This window comes from Oryctolagus cuniculus, chromosome 1 (genome assembly GCF_051225735.1).
Source record: "Oryctolagus cuniculus isolate XC-2025 breed Fujian yellow rabbit chromosome 1, ASM5122573v1, whole genome shotgun sequence".
NCBI lineage: Eukaryota > Metazoa > Chordata > Mammalia > Lagomorpha > Leporidae > Oryctolagus > Oryctolagus cuniculus.
The window spans coordinates 183866724-183888009 of NC_142867.1; the positions used below are offsets into that span (position 1 = coordinate 183866724).

General features: G+C 42.8%; 2 protein-coding genes across 7 annotated transcripts in view; one reads left to right on the forward strand and one right to left on the reverse strand.

Annotated features, from left to right (window-relative positions):
- The window catches only part of MLLT3 (MLLT3 super elongation complex subunit), a 391121-nt gene extending 375630 nt beyond the window's left edge, over positions 1 to 15491 (reverse strand). For 2 of the 3 annotated variants that reach the window (XM_070052927.2, XM_089317765.1), the window contains exons 1-2: positions 15346 to 15491; positions 13815 to 13905 (exon numbers count right to left, since the gene is read on the reverse strand). The gene's annotated coding sequence lies outside the window, so the exon portion shown is untranslated. Of the gene's footprint in view, positions 1 to 13814; positions 13906 to 14286; positions 14808 to 15345 lie in introns of those variants that run through there. The other variant, XM_070052921.2, reaches the window with a different exon arrangement.
- The window catches only part of FOCAD (focadhesin), a 381374-nt gene continuing 374924 nt past the window's right edge, over positions 14837 to 21286 (forward strand). For all 4 annotated transcript variants that reach the window (XM_002708074.6, XM_017340978.4, XM_017340982.4 and 1 more), the window contains exon 1: positions 14837 to 14967. The gene's annotated coding sequence lies outside the window, so the exon portion shown is untranslated. The remainder of the gene's footprint in view (positions 14968 to 21286) is intronic.

Here is a 21286-nt window from a genome sequence, read left to right on the forward strand (position 1 = left end):
GCCAGTCCCAAAGGGACAAATATCATATGTTCTCCCTGATCAGTGACAACTAACTGAGCACCTAAAAGGAAACCTGTAGAAGTGAAAATGACACTAAGAGAAGCAATGACTTGATCAGCCTTTGTCCTGACTCATAGTACAACACAATAAGGACAGAGGTACTGCTTACTATGTTATTCTTTTTAGTATTTTCTTTTTCTACGTAATACCATTGGTCAAACTCTTTACTTAAAACGGAATTATTCTTAGGTGTTTAAATCCAATTGAAAATTGATCTCTATTAAAAATAAGAGTGGGAATAAGAGAGAAAGGAGATGTACAGTTTGGCACACTTTCCCTCAGACTTACCCCTAAGGAAAAATCTACAAACTTGCCATGAGACTCCAAATCCCATTAAGTTGGCAAGTACAAATGCCATCTTACTAGTTAAAGTGATCAGTTTAAGTTTTAACTGATCATAAAGATAGGATTAAGTGTCAAAGGGGTCACATAAATAAGACCAAGTGTATGCTAATAATAATAGATAGAATTAAAAAGGTGAGAATGATCCAACATAGGAAGCAGGTCACACAGCAAACTCATTGAATGACAAATGCCCTAAACAGCACTCTAACCTCAGAATCAGCCCTTCAGGCCTTTGGATCTGGCTAAAAAGCCCAAGAGAGCATTTCAGGCATGGAAAACCAAGACACTGTGGCAAAAAATGACCAAAATGAAAAATCTCTGTGCGTGAGATACGGTGGAAAGAAGGGGCCATGAAAGAAGTAAGCATCTTTCTCTTAAGGGAGTAGAGAACTTCACTTTGATACGGCCCTATTTAAATAATGTTGGAGTTTGTGGACTCAAGAGGCTTCCATAGCCTTGGCAGCTCACAACAATAGCCTCCGGTGATTACTGACATCAGAAATAAGAGTGTCAATTGCTAAATCAACACCAGGAGTCACTGTACACTTACTCCCCATGTAGGACCTCTGTCCTTAATGTGTTGTACTATGAGAATTAATGGTAAAACTAGTCTTCAAACAGTACTTTATACTTTGTGTGTCTGTGTGGGTGCAAACTGTTGAAATCTCTACTTAGTATAGAGTTGATCTTCTGTATATAAAGATAATTAAAAATGAATCTTAATGAAGAATGGGATGGGAGAGTGAGTAGGAGGTGGGATGGTTTAGGGGTGGGAGGGCAGGTATGGGGGGAAGAACAGCTATAATCCAAAAGTACTTATGAAATTTATATTTATTAAATAAAAGCTTTCTAAAAAAAATTTATCAGTCTGTGAACTTTTCTCAAAAATAGAAGCCAACATCCTGATTTGCCCTATCAAAAAACAGTTGGATGGCATAGTAGTGGTAGAATTTTTTTTTAACTTTTATTTAATGAATATAAATTTCCAAAGTACAGCTTATGGATTAAAATGGCTTCCCCCCCATAACGTCCCTCCCACCCGCAACCCTCCCCTTTCCCACTCCCTCTCCCCTTCCATTCACATCAAGATTCATTTTTGATTCTCTTATGGTAGAATTTTTTTTTAACTTTTATTTAATGAATATAAATTTCCAAAGTACAGCTTATGGATTAATATGGCTTTTCCCCACCTTAACTTCCCTCCTACCCGCAACCATCCCATCTCTCGCTCCCTCTCCCATTCCATTCACATCAAGATTCATTTTCAATTATCTTTATATACAGAAGATCGATTTAGTATTTATTAAGAAAATATTTCAACAGTTTGCACCCACACAGAACATAAAGTATCAAATACTGTTTGAGTACTAGTTATAGCATTAATTCACATTGTACAACACAATAAGGACAGAGATCTTACATGAGGAGTAAGTGCACAGTGACTCCTGTTGTTGACTTAACAAATTGACACTCTTGTTTATGGCATCAGTAATCACCCTAGGCTCTTGTCATGAGTTGCCAAGGCTATAGAAGCCTTTTGAGTTCATCAACTTTGATCTTATTTAGACAAGATCAGTCAAAGTAGAAGTTCTCTCCTCCCTTCAGAGAAAGGTACCTCCTTTGATGGCCTGTTTTTCCGCTGGGATCACACTCACAGAGATCTTTCATTTAGGGGTTTTTGTTGTTGTTGTTGTTGTTGCCAGAGTGTCTTGGCTTCCCATGCCTAAAATACTCCCATGGGCTCTTCAGCCAGATCCGAATGCCTTAAGGGCTGATTCTGAGGCCAGAGTGCTGTTTAGGACATCTGCCATTCTATGAGCCTGCTGTGTATCCCACTTTCCATGTTGGATCGTTTTCTCCCTTTTTAATTCTATCAGTTAGTATCAGTAGACACTAGTCTTGTTTATGTGATCCTTTTGACTCTTAGACCTATCAGTGTGATCAACTGTGAACTGAAATTGATCACTTTGACTAGTGAGATGGCATTGGTACATGCCACCTTGATGGGATTGAATTAGAATCCCCTGGAACGTTTCTAACTCTACCATTTGGGGCAAGTCAGCTTGAGCATGTCCCAAATTGTACATCTCCTCCCTCTCTTATTCCCACTCTTATATTTAACAGGGATCACTTTTCAGTTAAATTTAAACAAGAATAATGTGTGTTAATTACAGAGTTCAACCAACAGTATTAAGTAGAACAAAAAAAAAATACAAAAAGGGATAAAGTATTAAGTTGTTCATCAACAATCTGGACAAGGGCTGATCAAGTCCTGTTTCTCATAGTGTCCATTTCACTTCAACAGGTTTCCTTTCTGGTGCTTGGTTAGTTGTCACCAATCATGGAGAACATGTGATATTTGTCCCTTTGGGACTGGCTTATTTCACTCAGCATGATGTGCTGCAGATTCCTCCATTTTGTTGCAAATGACCAGATTTCATTGTTTTTTGACTGCTGTATAGTATTATATAGAGTACATGTCCCATGATTTCTTTATCCAGTCTACTGTTGATGGGCATTTAGGTTGATTCAAGGTCTTAGCTATTGTGAATTGAGCTGCAATAAACATTAAGGTGTAGACAGCATTTTTTGTTTGCCAATTTAATTTCCTTTGGGTAAATTCCAAGGAGTGGGATGGCTGGGTTGTATGGTAGGGTTATATTCAGGTTTCTGAAGAATCTCCAGATTGACGTCCATAGTGGCTTTACCAGTTTGCATTCCCACCAACAGTGGGTTAGTGTCCCTTTTTCCCCACATCCTTGCCAGCATCTGTTGTTGGTAGATTTCTGTATGTGAGCCATTCTAACAGGGGTGAGGTGAAACCTCATTGTGGTTTTGATTTGCATTTCTCTGATTGCTAGTGATCCTGAACACTTTTTCATGTGTCTGTTGGCCATCTGGATTTCCTCTTTTGAAAAATATCTATTGAGGTCCTTAGTCCATCTCTTAAGTGGATTGTTTGTTTTGTTGTGGAGTTTCTTGATTTCTTTGTAGATTCTGGTTATTAACCCTTTATCTGTTGCATAGTTTGCAAATATTTTCTCCCATTCTGTCAGTTGTCTCTTCGCTTTTCTGACTGTTTCTTTTGCCATACAGAAGCTTCTCAATTTGATGCAATCCCAATAGTTAATTTTGGCTTTGACTGCTTGTGCTTCTGGGGTTTTTCCAAGAAGTCTTTGCCTGTGCCAATATCTTGCAGGGTTTCTCCAATGTTCTCTAATAATTTGATGGTGTCAGGTCATAGATTTAGGTCTTTAATCCATGTTGAGTGGATTTTTGTGTAAGGTGTAAGGTAGGGGTTTTGCTTCATGCTTATGCACGTGGAAATCCAGTTTTCCCAGCACCATTTATTGAATAGACTGTCCTAACTCCAGAAATTGGTTTTTGATCCTTGATCAATATGAGTTGGCTGTAGATGTTTGGATTGATTTCTGGTGTTTCTATTCTGTTCCATTGGTCTATCCATCTGTTTCTGTACCAGTACCATGCTGTTTTGATTACAACTGCCTGTAGTATGTCCTGAAATCTGGTATTGTGATGCCTCCGGCTTTGTTTTTGTTGTACAAGATTGCTTTAGCTATTCGAGGTCTCCTGTGCCTCCATATGAATTTCAGCATCATTTTTTCCAGATCTGAGAAGAATGTCTTTGGTATTTTGATTGGTATCGCATTGAATCTATAAATTGCTTTTGGGAGAATGGGCATTTTGATGATATTGATTCTCCCAATCCATGAGCATGGCAGATTTTTTCCATTTTTTGGTATCCTCTTCTATTTCTTTCTTTAAGATTCTCATCATAGAGTTCTTTAACATCCTTGGTTAAGTTTATTCCAAGGTATTTGATTGTTTTTGTGGCTGTTGTGAATGGGATTGATCTTAGAAGTTCTTTCTCAGCCGTGGCACTGCCTGTGTATACAAAGGTTGTTGAAGTTCTAGAATTTAATTGACATTTTTAAACTCAGGTCTGAGACTGAATTTTTTGGAAAAAGAACGACCTTCATCTATTATTATTTTAGAATTGTTTGGCTTTGAAAATTAACTTTGGTTGTGTACTTGACCATGTTTCTCAAAATAAAATCAGGAGCATAGTGCTTATGTGCAAAACCTAGACATCATCAAGGTCATTTTTTAAAGGCTTATTTATCTGAAGTTACAAGAGGGAGGCAAGAGAAAGAGGGGGCGGGGTGAGATATATCTTTCATCAACTGGCTCACTTCCTGAATGGCTATGATGGTGGGGGCTGAATCAAATCAAAATCAGGAGCCAGGAATCCCATCCAGGTCTTCCACATGCGTGGCTGATGTACAGGCACACTAGTAGAGAGCTGGATAGGAAACGAAGCAGCTGGAACTTGAACCAGCTCCCACCCATATGGGACCCTGGTGTTACAGGCAGCAACCCAACCCACTGCACCAGAATGCTGGTAAAAGTATTGTTTAAAAAAAGATTTATTTTATTTATTTGAAAGGCAGAGTGACAGAGAGAGAGGGAGAGACAGAGAGAAAAAAGATCTTCTGCCTGCTGGTTCATCCCCTAATGGCTTCAAATGGCTTCAGGATGAAGCCAGGAGCCTGGAACTCTGTCCAGGTGTCTCACATGGGTGGCAATCGCTCAAGGACTTGGAACCTTTTCTGCTGATTTCCCAGGCATATTAGCAGGGATCTGGATGAGATGCAGATCAGCCATTGTGGGGAGCAACCGAGACTAGACTAAATCACTGGAACTGCTAGGACTAATTCTGTGCATCTGATCTCCCACCATATGGCACTGAGAGGGAATAAACAACTTCCACACAGCTGCCTCACCAATTCGACTAACAAGCTGCAGGAGCTGATCCTGCTCCTGATTGGAGGAGAGCAGTGTGCTCAGCGCGTGAGGAGAGAACGCTAGCAGAGTTGGGATTGGTGGAAGAGGACTATAAAGGAGGAGAGAGACAACATGCAGGAGGAACACCTGAGCAACCCCTGAGAGAGCCGGCCGGCAGTGTGCCGCTCCTCCACAGAAGTGGGGGAAGCGGCAGGGGTGCCGCCCCTCCGAGGAGGCGGGGGGGGGGAGCAGCAAACCTGAGAAGGGCCGGGGAAAAAGAACAGCGCAGGGTCCGGTGTCGTTCCTCCGCGAGTGGGGGCGCGACAAGCCATGAAATGTTTGCATAGAATAGAGGCAGCTTAACAAACTGCCATATGCTGACCCTGGTAAAGTTTTATTAATAAATAATTCTGTTCCAATCACAAATAATGTCAAGATACTTAATATACATCCTGTGTTTTTAAAATTTAAAAAGAAGTAAGATTTCCATTCCTACAGAAATTTACAGAAGATACATTTTTTTCATGCTCAAATTTTTAAAATTTTAGTGAAAAGTGTAAAGGTTATTTCCACACACCAAAATCTGTTTATTACATAAGACATAGACAAATGGACAGGCATCCTGTGCTCATAGATTGGAAGAATTAATATTGTTATTGTGATCTCCAGATTCAATGCAATACTTACCAAAATCCCAATAGCATTCTTTACAGAAATAGAAATAATAACCCTAAAGTTATATAAAATCACGAAAGATACCCACAAGTCAAAGCAATTTTGAACAAGAAAGACAAAGCTAGAAGCATCATATGAAGGTACTTCAAAAAAGATGATGGAGGGGCCAGCATCGTGGTGCAGCAGATTAAGCTGCTGCCTGGGAAGCCTGCATCCCATATCCGAGTGTGGGTTTGATCTCTGGCTACTTAGCTTCCCACCCAGCTCTCTGCTTATATCCTAGGAAGCAGTAGATCATGGCTCAAATACTTAAGTTCCTTCCACATGTCGGGGACCTGGATGGATTTTGTGGGCTCCTGGCTTCAGGAATATCTCTATCTTGCTCTCTCTTGCTCTCTTTTCCAAAATAAAAAATAAAACAAATTTTTTCAAAAAGTTGGTGGAAAAATGGAATTGAAAGATAAGTTTACATTGGGCCCCCATTTGAAAAATTGATTTATTAAATTTACTTGAAAGGCAGAAGCACTGAAAGAGGGGAAGAGAAAAAGAGAGAAAGAGAGAGTGCGCGCGCAAGAGAGAGAGAGATTGTTCATATGCTGGTTCACTCGCTGGATGATTGTAACAGCCAGGGTTGGGCTAGGCTGAATGAAGCCAAGAGCCAAGACCTTCATCAGGGTCTCCCACACAGATTTCAAGAAACAAAACACTAGGGACATCTTCTGCTGCTTTTCTCAGGCCTTTGGCAGGGAGCTGGATTGGAAGCAGAGCACCTGAGACACCTGAGTGCCCATATGAGAGGATGGTGTCGCAGGTGGTGCCTTTACTTGGTACACCACAAATAGCCCCCACCACCACCCAATTTTTGAAATCCACTCATACTTTTTTCATAGTATATAGTTTCAAAGAACTTTTTTGAAAACCCTTTGTATTTTCAAATACCAAATATATTTCCCAGTTACATTAGTCAAAACAGTACTGGCATAAAAACAGGCAATAGAATAGAATAGATAGCTGAGAAATAAATGTACAAATCTAAGTTCAACTGATCTTCAGCAAGGATAAGACAGGCTCTTCAACAAATTGTGTTGGTAAAACTGGAAAACCACATGAACAAGAATGAAATTGGATTAATCCCATGCATAAAATTAAAAAAGCAATTAAAGACTAGAAGAAAATATAAGGAAAAGGGTTATTGATATTGGTCTGGGCTGTATGGAGACGACCCTAAAAGCACAGGCAACAAAAGTAAAAGTAGACAAGTGGGATTGTAACAAATCAAAAAGCTTCTTCCCAGCAAAGTTAACCATCAATCGAGTGAAGAGACAAGCTATGGAATGGAACAAAATATTTGTGGGGAGCAATCCGGACTGGACTGAGTTACTGGAATTAAGACTTATTCTATGCATCTGCTCTCCCACAATATGGCGCTGGGAGAGAAGTAAACAGCTTCTGCACAGCTGCCTCCAGTTCAACCAATAAACTGTAGGACTCGCTCCTGATTGGAGGAGAGCAGCGTACTCGGCGTGTGGGCAGCCGAGTTGGGATTGGCAGAGGAGGACTATAAAGGAGGAGAGAGACGGCATGCACCAGGAACATCTAAGGGGAACATCTGAAGGAACGCCTGTGCAGCCCCCCAGAGAGCCGGCCGGCGGTGTGCCGCTCCCCTGCGGAAGTGGGGAATGTGGCCAGGGGGAACTGCCCTTCCACGGAGGTGGAAGGGATAGTAGCCAACCCGGGAAGAACCAGCAGCAAACCCGGGGAGGGCCGAGCAGACGAAAGAACAGCGCAGGGTCCTGTGTCGTTCCTCCACGAAGAGGGGGAGCGACAATATTTCCAAAGAATGCATCTGATAAAAGGTTAATATTCAAAGCACATAAGCAATTTGAACTACTTTATATTAAAAATAAGTAACCATGTTAAAAGGTGGGCAAAAGATTTAAGCCAATATTTCTTCAGGTAGACATACAAATGGTAAATAGACAAATGGAAAAATGCTCAATATCACTTTTCTAGAAAAGTTCAAAACCACTATGAGATTCAGTCTTACATATGTTAGAAAAGATAACAAGCGTTGAGGAAATGGACAAAAGGGAGCCCTTGTGCATTCTTGGTGGGGATGTAAACTAGTAGAGCCTTTATGGAAAAGAGTATGGAGGAGCCTCAAAAAATAAAAAATCAAATTACCTTACGATCCTACACTATCACTTGGGGTATCTATCCAAAAGCAGTGAAATCAGTATCTCATAGTTTATCGAATTCCCATGTTCACGGCAATATTATTTTCAACATCCAAGATATGGAAGTAATCTAATTGCCCATCACATGTATGTGCACATGTATGCGGGGGTATACAAGTTGTTTATATATCCTTTTATATATCCTTTGCTTTATTAAATTCTCTCAATGCCTCTGATAATTGAAAATTATTATATAGGAAAGAACAAAAAGAGACTTAAGGTAAACTTGCTGTCTGGCCTATTTAAGAAAAAATGTGTTAAGCCCTGGCTTGGATCAATCATGCTCCATCTCCTTTGGTTGCTAACACTGCATAGTAAAATGAAAGCTAGGAATATTTTAACATGGGATTTCCATTGAAATAATGTATCTTGATATGAGCAAGGATCTGATTTTGCCACATTACTGGGAAGTGACTGGTTATGGTTAGTTGATATATATGGCTACATGGTCCCTAATGCCCAATTTCCCACTGAGCAAACCACCACCCATGTGAATGAAGCCATCCTAGATGATCCATGCTTTGAGCCGACTACAGAAATAAATGGACCTGGGAAAGATCAACAAAGCCAGTCTAGAAAAGAACTGCTTATTAACCTACAAGATCCTGAGAATTTATAAATCTTTAAGATTTTTAAGTCACTTAGTTCTGGAGTGGTAGTTATACAGCAAAAGCTACTATAAGCGAACAAGGTAAATGAGCCAGATTTCTTCTTATTGTCCCTTCACTGTGTTCGGGGGGCTGACTTGCATAGCTTGCATCATAGACTTCCCTTGCTTTGGAAGAGGGAACGAGGAGAATGAGGGATATCAAGATATTAATTCCCTGGGCCCCTTCTCTGTTGTGTCACTGTGGACTGGCTATGTTTCTTGAATGAATGTCCCAATTCCTGTCAGATAGTTCTATGTAGCAGTTTCTGTGTTCTGTAATTTTTCCTTTATCCCCTTCAATTCAGGGGGATTTGGAGTTCCAATGTTTATTTTTAAAGGCAGAGCATTAGAGAGGGAGGTAGAGGGAGAGAGAGAGGGAGAGGGAGAGGGAGAGGGAGAGGGAGAGGGAGAGGGAGAGGGAGAGGGAGAGGGAGAGGGAGAGGGGGAGAAGGAGAGGAGAGGAGGAGGGGGAGAGTGTGAGGGGGAGGGGAGAGGAGGAGAGGGAGAGGGGGAGGGGAGAGGAGGAGGGGGAGGCAGAGGGAGAAGCAGAGGGGGAGGGGGAGAGAGGGAGAGGGGAAGAGGAGGGGGAGAAAGAGGGATAGAGGGAGAGGGAGAAGAGGAGGAGGAGGGGAGAGGGGGAGGAGGAGGAGGAGAAGGAGAGGGAGAGAGGGAGAGAGGGTGAGAGGGAGAGGGAGAGAGGGAGAGGGAGAGGAGGAGGGAGAGGGGGAGAGAAGGAAGGGGACAGAGAGATCTTCTATTTGCTGATTCACCCCCCAAATGCCTGCTATAGACAGGTCTAGGCCAGGCTGAATCCAGGAGCTAGGAACCCATCTAGGTCTCTCACATGTGTGCCAGGGCCAAGGCACTTGGGCCATCATCTGCCTTCTGAAGTACACCAGCAGGAAGCCAGATGGTGAGCAAAGCAGCAGGACTTGAACCCGTACCCTGCTAAGGGATGCCAATGTTGTAAGAGGCAGCTTAACCTGCAGTGCCACAACACTGCTCCCTGCCTTGTGATCTTTTTAACCCCTGCCTACATCTATTTATTAAACTCTCATCTAACCTTCTTAATTTAATTGTACCATCTGTTTCCTGCTGAGACATTGAGCAGTAGAGTAGGCCTTATATATAAGGTAGCAAAGGCTTAATGACCTTCTGCAATGATGAAGATATCCTGTGGGAAGCGCCAAGATCAGGTAGCTGTGAAGAGGCAGTGTGACTGCAGTAGAGTAACCCTGGGGAAGAGTGTCTAAGAAGGTAAGGTCACACACTGTGTGTGCATGTGTGTGTGTGTGTGTGTGTGTGTGTGCTGGGACTGGAGGTGCATGATGTGGGGGGAGATGGAGCATGTGTGGCCTTTTCGGTCTTTGTGAAGGCTTTGACTTTTACTTTAAATGAAGTGGGGAGCCACTGGAGCACCACACTCACATCTAATTAGCTCTCATAATACTACTTTCTGTTATGTGTCTACAGTGGAGCTCTGTGATTCAGTACTGAATTTCTGCTCCTAGTTATGTGCCTGCTGATGAATGAGTGGGCATGTTCAGCCAGCCCAGCATGCTTGGGCCTGAGTTCAAGGCTTTGTGTTGCTCCTGATGCTGTGGGTGACATGACCTTCCCTCACAGTACAGGATTCACACTACAGTGTCTTTTGTTGTTAGCATATTCTTTTCAGTTCTGTTAATGATTTGGGAGTGAACACATTTTTCTTACTCGCTTTCTTTTTGTTGTTGTTAAAGTCAATAGGCCTTTCTATACTGACTTCAAAAAGTGTACTTACCTAAAGGGTCTTGTACAATGGAGAACTGCTTAACTATTCCAGTGGAAAAAAATACAAGGATTTAACAGAGAAATACCATCTGTCTGCCTTCTCCTTAAAGAGGGTGGGTGATTTGTCTTGAATATTTAAAAAACAAAGAGTTTATTTGCATGAAAAAAAATCTGCAAGTTTCCAGGAAATAATATACAGATTCAAAGTATGCTTTAATCCTTCAACTGAAATTCCCATTTGAGTTGAGTCTTCAGATATTAAGTCTAGATCACCTTTTTTTTTTTTACTTTTTTTTTCAACTTTTATTTAAAAAATATAAATTTCCAAATTACAACTTTTTGGATAGTAGCTTTTCCCCCCCATAACCTCCCTCCCACTCGCAACCATCCCATCTCCCACTCCCATCCCATTCTTCATCAAGATTCATTTTCAATTATCTTTATATATAGGAGATCAACCTAGTATGTAAAAGTAAAGATTCAACAGTTTCTACCCACACAGATATAAAGTATAAAGTACTGTTTGAGTAGTAGCTTTACCGTTAATTCGCATAGTACAACACAATAAGGACAGAGATCCTGCATGGGCAGTAGGTGCACAGTGACTCCCCTTATTGATTTAACAATTGACACTCTTATTTATGACGTCAGTAATCACCCGAGGCTCTTGTCATGAGCTGCCAAGGCTATGGAAGCCTTTTGAGTTCACAAACTCTGATCTTATTTAGACAATGCTATAGTCAAAGTGGAAGTTCTCTCTTCCCTTCAGAGAAAGGTACACCCCCCAAGTGGCCGCTATGGCCAGTGCACTGCGCCGATCCGAAGCCAGGAGCCAGGTGCTTCTCCTGGTCTCCCATATGGGTGCAGGGCCCAAGGACCTGGTTCATCCTCCACTGCCTACCCGGGCCACAGCAGAGAGCTGGATTGGAAGAAGAGAAACCGGGACAGAATCCGGTGCCCCAACCTGGACTAGAACCCTGGGTGCCAGTGCCACAGGCGGAGGATTAGCCTAGTGAGCCACGGCGCCAGCCCCCTCAGGGGCCCTTCTTGGCTTTCAGCTCAGAAAGAAAGAGTGATTTAGCTGTCATGATTACTTAAGCATGCAGGACCATTTTTCGCCAGGTTAGCAACACAGGTGGCGAATTGTAATGTTTGATGTCTATCTTTCACCTTAACTTCTTTTAAACTTTATTATATTGGGGCTGGTGTTGGGTGTAGTAGGTAAAGCCATCCACCATAATACCAGCATTTCACATGGGCACCTGTTCAAGTCCTGGCTGCTCCGCTTCCAATCCAGCTCCTGGCTAATGCATCTGGGAAAGCAGAGAAATATGGTTTAAGTGATTGGGTCCCTGAAACCACGTGGAAACGATTGAGTCTGTGAAACTACTGAAGCTCCAGAGTCAGGCCCAGCCCTGGCCACTGCAGCCATTTAGGGAGTGAACCAGCAGATGGGAGGTCTCTTTCTCTGTCTCTCTCTCTCTCTCTGTAACTCTGCTTTTCAAATAAATAAATAAATAGACCTTTTAAAACATTATTATTATTAAAAAAAGAATTTGCCACTGTCCTGGACATGAAGTGGTTTTTTTCACTGGGTATACAGTAGAGACAGGACTGATCTGGGAGTCAGGAAACCAGTTTTTTGTGTTTTTTGTTGCATTTCAGTAACTTTATTGAAAGATGTATTACTTAGTATCAAATATAATGGTGTTTAGTTAGGTTACCTGTAGGAAACTAGTGTTTTAATCCTTCTGACACCTATCAGCCATGTGATCTTGAAGATGAACTTTTATCCTTTTAGAATCTTTCTCTGTGTCCTCCTAAATGTCATATATTGAAATCTAATCTCTAACACAATGGTATTAAGAGGTGGGGCCCTTGGGAGATTTTAGGATTCTGCCCTCATTAGTGCTCATAAAAAAAGGCCCAGGGCCTGCGCCGTGGCTCACTTGGTTAATCCTCCGCCTGCGGTGATGGCATCCCATATGAGCGCCAGGTTCTAGTCCTCTTCCAGTCCAGCTCGCTGCTGTGGCCCAGGAGGGCAGTGAGGGATGGCCCAGGTGCTTGGGCCCCTGCACTCACGTGGGAGACCAGGAAGAAGCTCCTGGCTCCTGGCTTCGGATCTGTGCAGCGCCAGCCGTGGCGGCCATTTCAGGGGTGAACCAGCGGAAGGAACACCTTTCTCTCTGTCTCTCTCACTAACTCTACCTGTCAATTAAAAAAAAAAGGCCCAAAGGAATCTGTTTGCGCCTTCTGCCCTGTGAGTACACAAGGAAGGTACTGTCTGAGGAACAGATCCTCACCAGACACCAAATCTTGTCTGGACTCCCCAGTCTTCAGAACTAAGAGCAACGAGTTTCTGTTGTCTATAAATTACTCAGTGTAAGTTATTTTGTTACAGCGGCCTGAATGGATTAAGACAGTGACAAAAGTAGACACATCACCATTCTTTTACATGGAGATTTCCCTCATTTCTCCTCAAACAGCCTTTCTGTAACAGATACAGTGTATTTATGTGGAACCACCGATACCTGAAGTCAAATTTTGGCTTTAATTAGCAGCATGATCTTAGTCAAGATACTTCATCATCGTGCCTCAGGTTCTTTACTTATAAGATGTAATAGTAATAACTGTTCCTGTTTCAGAAGGTTGTTCTGTGGATTAAACAAGTTAATACAGTGAGAATTAGTTAATTATATATATATATATAGTTAATTAATAATACAGTTAGTTGATCATAGAGCTCTATATTCAATTATAATTTTGAATAATGTGCTTCAAGAAATATGTGAATAGGAGCTGGTGTTGGGGTGCAGTGTGCTAGGCTACCACCTGTGACTATGTCATCCCATGAGTACTGGTTTGAGTCCTGGATATTCTGCTTCTGCTCCAGCTTCCTGCTAAAGAATCTTGGAAGGCAGCAAAGGTTGACACAAGTTCTTGGGCTCCTGACACCCAAATGGAGTTCCAGGCTCCTGGTTTTGGCCTGACCCAGCCCTAGCCATTGTGGCCATTTGGGGAGTGAACCAGTCTCTGTAACTCTGCCTTTCAAATAAATAAAAAAATATTTTTTAAAAAGAGAAATCTGGGGAATTTAGATGAAGGAAAAACATTAAAATTGTCCAAGAAGAAATACTGGTGCATTCGGAAGTCTGAAGGCGAATATAACGAAATTCCATAAAATCAAAAAGGCAATTATAAACTTTATAAAATTCCTTTCTTTCAAAGAGATTGAACATTTAGGCAAGTTCAAAGTTCATTTAGATACTTACAGAATGAATGCATCTTAGGTTATCTGGAGAACTGAAGGTAGGCTGTGATGTGTAATTACTTTTCTAAGGTGAAGTATAGGCAATCAAATCCCTACAAATGAGAACAACTTATTAGCACATTAAAATGACCTTGGAAACTTAAAAAATACAAATGTCAAGGTCCCACAGCAGAGCTATAAACAAGAATGTCTAGACATGGGGTCCAGGCACTAGTATTTTCTTCTAAAAGCATCCAAAGGTGCTTTGATCTTGTAGTTAATTTTCACTTCCATCATATGCAACTAGAATTCCACTTTTTCATAATCGCCTCTCATTTTTTTCTGCTATCTCTTTGCTCCAATTCCCTTGTGTCAGGTGTCTGTCATGCCTTTCCTATATGAGAGCACCCACCTAGTCCCCCAGGAGAAAATGTGTATTTATGCCCCAGATAGGACTTATCATACAAAAATAAGAACTACATAATGACAATTACTTGCACTAGTTCGCTCCAGATTGTCCGTAGAAATGCCCGGGCTAGAACTCCCTTACCACTACCCAACCAGTGGAAATAGCCAGCGCGGCATCAAGAGCTGCAGTTTTGTGTTGACCAAATGAAGCAAAGACACCCAGCAGTAGCTGAGTGTAGGAAAAACGAAGTCTGCGCGCCCAGTCGGCCGTTAACTTTAAATTTTATGAATACTTATTCTAAGGTACTATTCTCCCTTCCCCTCGCTTCAGGCAACAAACAAAAATTTCCAAGCGCCAGGGAGTTGCTTTGCACTAGCTCAAAGCTGCAAATAAGGGCAGACTGCCAGCAGGACTACCCGCGTACGCTGCAGCCGCATCTCTGGGCAGCTTCCTTTAAGCTGCTTTCTCTTGCGTTATCTCCTCACTGCGGTGCTGCTCTGCCGCCAGCAGCAGCGTGTGCAGCCCACCCGGCCCTCAGGTAATCGCCCCGCCACGCTTCGCCTAAGCCGTCTTCCAGCCGCAGTGCTCGGCCTAGGGCCTGAGTGCGCGTGCGCGGGGAGGCGGGCGTGCCAAAGCCGGAGGAGGCGGGGCGGGACCCCGGGATCCACATCCAATTGGCTCTTCTTGGAGTCCCCGCCCCCGGGCGTTCGTGGCGGGGGACCACGTCAGGCTGCCGGCGCGGGGCTGAGCTTGGGGCAGAAGGGAGGTAAGCCTTGCGGGGTGGCGGGTGGCCGGCTGCGGGTTGCTGCCCTCAGCTCAGGAGCCGCTGGGTCACGTCCGACTGCGGCCCACGTCTGCTTGTGCGAAGGGCGGCTGGGGACCAGTGGGCCTGGGTCTGTACTAGGAGTGGGCTAGTGGAGCATGTGGCGGCAGGGCCGCGTTGCGGCGTGGGGCGTCTGGGAAGAGGGTAGGACCTGCCGCTTGTCCTCGTCCTGTCCTCTCCCGGCTCTGCACCCCTTGAGGACTGGGCCTTCAGTGGACGGAGAGCTCCGGGATGCCTGGGCAGGGCTGGCCGTGGCGCCTGTAGAGGGACTCCGCAGGACTCTGTCTTGGAAACCTGTCGACGCGATCCTTCTGCACTTACCTGCAGCAGGTTGCAGTCATGCCCCGCTCCCTTGATCGGCTCCCTAGTCCGGGGCGGCGCAGGGGAGTCAGACCATGGCCTGCCTGGCCTTTGGTGACTGTCTCCTCATTCCCCGTGACTCACTCAGATCATGTCCACTTTGATGCAAAGCCTTATGGGTGATCAGGGCCGGTTTCTGCCCTCTCGGTTCTTTGGCTCTGTCCTGACTTCCAGGAATCACCTGAGGAAAGAGTAGATCGAGTATGTTTTGAAATGTCCGCAGCAGCTATACAGGAGATTTGCCGAGACTCGCAGCTGTGTTGCATCTACTCCCCCTGAGTTTCAGTTTTATCTGTGGCGTCCTGATACAGTGGTTGAGTTCCTGATTTCGGAGCTTTTGGGATCAATGGAGTCACGCTGTCAGTTACTCTGCATTCAATTATTGATTACAAACTTTTTGGGGATGGATTTCTTTATGGTCAGAGTCTTTTGCCAGATACTACAACCATCATTCCCTGCTTTTTCTTCCTGCTTATCTGCCAGTTTTACTGTCTTCACTGACAAGACTCAAGATGAAAATTTTGTCCATATTTCAGTTTCAGGCTCTAGATTTAGGTAAAATCTTATGTGCCCTTTGGAATTCCGTTTCCTTGCTTTTACCAATTGTAAGCCTTAAACGGTGGTAGCCCTGATGAGGGCAATCCTGCTGCCTGTATAAAGACCTCGGGTCTCAGTTGCCGATTCTCTAAGATGGGGGGATGAAACTAGAAGTATTCCGTTATTTTGAGATATTCAAGTGGAGGTTGGGCAGGTGGCATCTTTACCGAGCTGTGCTGGCAGTTGAGGGTTGACCATTTTAAAAAAAGGATGTGTTTTATGATTATATGTTTTACTGTTTCAGTGGACATTGGGTCTGTCCATTTTCACCTTTTGACTAACAAGGAAGTGCATGTTTACAATTTTGATTCACATCCTGTTCCTACATAGAAAACACTGTGACTCATCTAAATTTTGAAATGTAATTATGAGCTTTTAAGTGTCACATATAGAAGCAATTCGATACGAATGCAATTTTTCTAACATTTTGACTTGCTTTGGTAGATTAGTGGTAGCTAAAACCTTTGCCTTGATTATTTGTTTACTTAGTTAATGATAAGTAGTTAGTATTGCTTGATTAATGGCTATCAATGTCATGTGTATTTTAATTTTAATTTTTATCAACATAACATATACTGAATTTTAATTGATTATTGCTTCAGTTGAGGCTTGATAATCAAAAGGTAAATAAATGAAAATAAAACAAATAGCAAAAACAGGTAAATCAATAGTAAATTTGGGATAAAAATGCCCTCAGAGATGTAATGACAGTTCTTCATTTGTCGATAGATTAATGGTACTTACAGATAGATCGGTTGGCTGTTCTCCAGGTCTAAAATGATTTTTGAAATAGTTCTTCTGAGACATAATATTCATAGCCTCCTGATGTATTTTGGATAGTGTCCAAAAACTATCAGTTTCATTAAATTGTCACTATCAGGGGTTTGGGAAATGCTGGATCTGTAAAGATAGTGCATTTTAAAAATCAAGCTCACTTGGTTAATCCTCTGCCTACGGTGCCGGCATCTCATATGGGTGCTGGGTTCTAGTCCCAGCTGCTCCTCTTCCAGTCCAGCTCTCTGCTGTGGCCCGGGGAAGGCAGTAGAGGATGGCCCAAGTCTTTGGGCCCCTGCACCCACATAGGGGACCAGGAAGAAGAACCTGGCTCCTGGCTTCGGATCAGCGCAGTGCTGGCTATTGAGGCCATTTGGGGAGTGAACTAGCGGAAGGAGGACCTTTCTCTCTGTCTTTCTCTCTCTCACTATCTATAACTCTATCTGTCAAATAATAAAAAAAAAAAAAAAACAACAGCAGATGTAAGTATGATGTAAATTATAATAACAGTAATAAATTGGATGGAGGTAAGTATACTATTTCTATTATAGGCAATAAGATTTTCTAAGCTAATAAGACAGGGATGTTTGTCAGTTTAGTGCTTTGAAACAACAAACTTTTTGAGCAGTGTGGAAGATACCATATTAGACTGAAGCACTTTTATAAATTACACTTCTGGTTTCATAGGTTTTTAGCCTACTTCAATTCACATTGGAAGCAGTAAAATTGTATTTAAGGTTTAAAAATCTTATTTTTTTCATTCAATTAGCCCGATTTACTTTTTGCACAGTTTTTTTTTTTTAACTTTTCATTAGGTTTTCATACAGACACTACTCGACTTAATAGTGAGGTTACTATCCTGATAAATCCATTGTAAATGGAAAGTATCATAGTTAAAAATGTATTGGCAACACCCTGTGCTGTAGAGGTCTGCTTGCTTATCCTTGAGTAGCTGGCTGTTGCTGCTGCTGCCCAGTGAGCCTAGCCTTTTTGAGAGTATCATACCATGTTTTGCTAGCTCAGGAAAAGATCAAAATTCAAAATTTGAAATGCAGTTTCTTCTGAACGTGCATGTCTTTTGAGCATTGTAAACTTGAGAAATTTTAAGTTCACCCATTGTAAGTCAGTGACCATCTGAATTCTGAATATATTTCAAAACTTTTTAAAGATTTTATTTGAGAGCTAGAGTTATAGACAGAGAGGGAGAGACAGAGAGAAAGGTCTTACATCCACTGATTCACTCCCCAAATGGCCTCAACGGCCAGAGCTGCACTGATGCTAAGCCAGGAGCTAGGAGCTTCTTCCTGGTCTCCCATGCGGGTGTGGGGACTCAAGCACTTGGGCCATCTTCCACTGCTTTCCCTGGCCATAGCAGAGAGCTGGATTGGAAGTGGAGCAGCTGGGACTCGAACCGGTGCCCGTATGGGATACCAGCATTGCAGGTGGCAGCTCTACCCGCTATGCCACAGCACCAGCCCCATGGAAATATTTAAGTAAATGGGATTTTAGTGGACTCAAATTTTATTTATGTATTTTTTTTTTTTTTAAAGACTTACTTATTCTGAAAGAGAGAGGGAGAGACAGACAGACAAACATCTTCTATCTGCTGGTTCACTCCCCAGATGACTGCAATATCCAATGCAGAGCTGGGCTGAAGCCAGGAGCCAGGAGCTTCTTCCTGGTTTCCCACATGGGCAGCAGGGGTCCAAACACTTGGACCATCTTCTGCTACTTTTCCTAGGCCATCAGAAGTGGAGCAGCTGGGACATGAGTTTGCTTTCATACAGGATGCTGGCTTCACAGACAACAGCTTTACCCTCTGCATTACAATGCTGACCCAAAGACTCAAAGATTTTAGAGTTACAGGGTTCATTCTTTATTCTTTCATTCAACAAAGACAGCAATTTCTCTTGTTCCAGGTCACTAACTTTTCTTCAAGAAAGTTATGGTATTGTACAGACATCATAAGCAAGGCAAAATACGGTGGGATGATATAACAAAATGCACACACAGAGTTCAGTGAGAGTAAGAAGAGGTTTGTGGAGATTCAGGGAAGGCTTTAGGGAGGAAAGTTAAGATGAGTTTCCTGAGTCCAATGTCTATTGGACTAAAGCAGAAATGCTCACCAGGGAGCTGTTCATGTGTGAAGGCAAAATATGATAAGACTCTTGAAATGCGATGGGACTTTAGCGAATACCACAGGGTTTGTGATATATGAGGATGATTGAGTTGGTAGTATCCTGTTAGATGTGGGAGCTAAGCATGGAGGTCAGGGGTGTCTCCTAGATTTATGACTCCTCAATACAGAAATGTCATGAGGCGTATCAGATGTGGAGGGAGGATGAGGCCAGTTGTGGACATGCCTTTCTGTCTCACAGTTGGTGCTGTTCAGTGGGCAGTTAGCTGATTACTTCATCTGAAGATGGGAAGATTCTGGGCAGAAGATAGAGATTAGGATATTTCTGGCATATGGATAGTTAAACACTGTGGGACTGTATATAATACCGAAGAGAGAGTTTGTGGAATAAGAAAGAAGAAAAACAGAAGGAAAACTCTTTGAAACCACCATATAAGGAAAATGATCCAATAAAAAAGACTGGAGTTGAACAGCTTATAGGGGAGCTCTAGAAGACAAGGGAGGGGGCCTGCGCCACGGCTCACTAGGCTAATCCTCCGCCTGCGGCGCCGGCACCCCAGGTTCTAGTCCCGGTTGCTCCTCTTCCAGTCCAGCTCTCTGCTGTGGCTCAGGAAGGCAGTGGAGGATGGCCCTAGTACTTGGGCCCTGCACCCGAATGGGAGACCAGGAGGAAGCACCTGGCTCCTGGCTTCGGATCTGTGCAGTGCGCCGGCCGTGGCGGCCATTTGGGGGGTGAACCTATGGAAAAGGAAGACCTTTCTCTCTCTCTCTCTCTCTCACTAACTCTGCCTGTCCAAAACCAAAAAAAGAAAAAAAAAGGCAAGGGAGGGAATGTGAGAGGGAGAGAATGATCAACTGTCAGTTGTCATAGGGACTGGGGAAGATAACTGACTAGAGATTTTAAGAAGGTTTGCCAGATAGGTGAGGATCATTAATTTTTTAAAAAATTTATTTATTTATTTCAAAGAGTTACACAGAGAGGTCTTCCATCCTCTGGTTCACTCCCCAATTGGCCGCAATGGCTGGAGCTGCACCGATCCGAGGCCAGGAGCCAGGAACTTCTTATGGGTCTCCCAAGCGAGTGCAGGGGCCCAGGACTTGGGCCATCTTCCACTGCTTTCTCAAGCCATAGCAGAGAGCTGAGTCGGAAGTGGAGCAGCCGGGTCTCAAACTGGTGCTCATATGGGATGCTGGCATTGCAGGCAGTGACCTAACCTGCTAAGTCATAGTGCTAGCCCCGAGGATCATTAATTTATAAAAGTACTAGTTTGTATAACTGTGTAACTTTCTGCAGCAAAACTCACTAGAGCCAGAGATGATGAAATAGTTGGAGTGAGCCTGAATTTGGATTTTGCTGTGACATATTTGCAAGGTAGAAATGAAGGGGTGTTAAAAATATCAGGTGAGAAGTGGTTGAAGTAATGGAATGTGAGGTTTAAACTGAGAGAAAGTAATTGATTCAAGGATTAAATGCCTGGATGAAGTAAATATACAAATATTTGTAGGTAAGAGAGAGATAGCTAAATGATTAGAAGTACTTTGTACTTAAGAGTGGAATATAGATGGCCCCCAACTTATGATGGTTTGACTTAATGAGGTTTTGACTTTAGGACTGTGTGAAAGTGATACACATTAGAAACCATATTTTGAATTTTGGTCTTTTCCCAGGCTAGTGATATAGCTTGCAATTCTATCTTGCAGTGCTGGGTGACAGCCATGACTGTCAGTCACCCTTATGATCCTAAGGGTAAACAATTGATCACCCACAGTGTACTATATTGCTCAGCTGTGATGTTTGAAAGGTTAGATATGCTAAATACATTTTGGACTTAGAATATTTTTAATTTATGATGGATTATTGAGATGCATACCCATTGTAATTTGAGGAACATCCATTGTAATTTAAGATTTTAGGATGCTTTGGAGTGAAGGGTTTTGTTGTGGCTGTGGATGGCTGAAATAGACATGTTCAGGAACAGTGGGGTTGTTTTATTGGGTGGATCACTCACCTAGACATTATCCCAAATGACTTTGGTACTCAGGCTGGACAGGTAAATTATGAGGTTGACTTCTGAGGTTTTAGATTGCTTGTTGTAGTGGTCTGTAAATACAAGAGATGAAGATTCCTGGATGTCATGTCCTCAAAGTTCATAGGGTAGGAGGATGAACAATATGGAAACATTTCTTCTAGGCCTTGGAGTTTGGAAGGGTGATTAGCTTTCTTTCTTTTTATTTATTTATCTTTTATTTATTTATTTATTTTTGACAGGCAGAGTGGACAGTGAAAGAGAGAGAGACAGAGAGAAAGGTCTTCCTTTGCCGTTGGTTCACCCTTCAATGGCCGCTGCGGCCGGCGTGCTGCTGCCTCTCCTGGTCTCCCATGCGGGTGCAGGG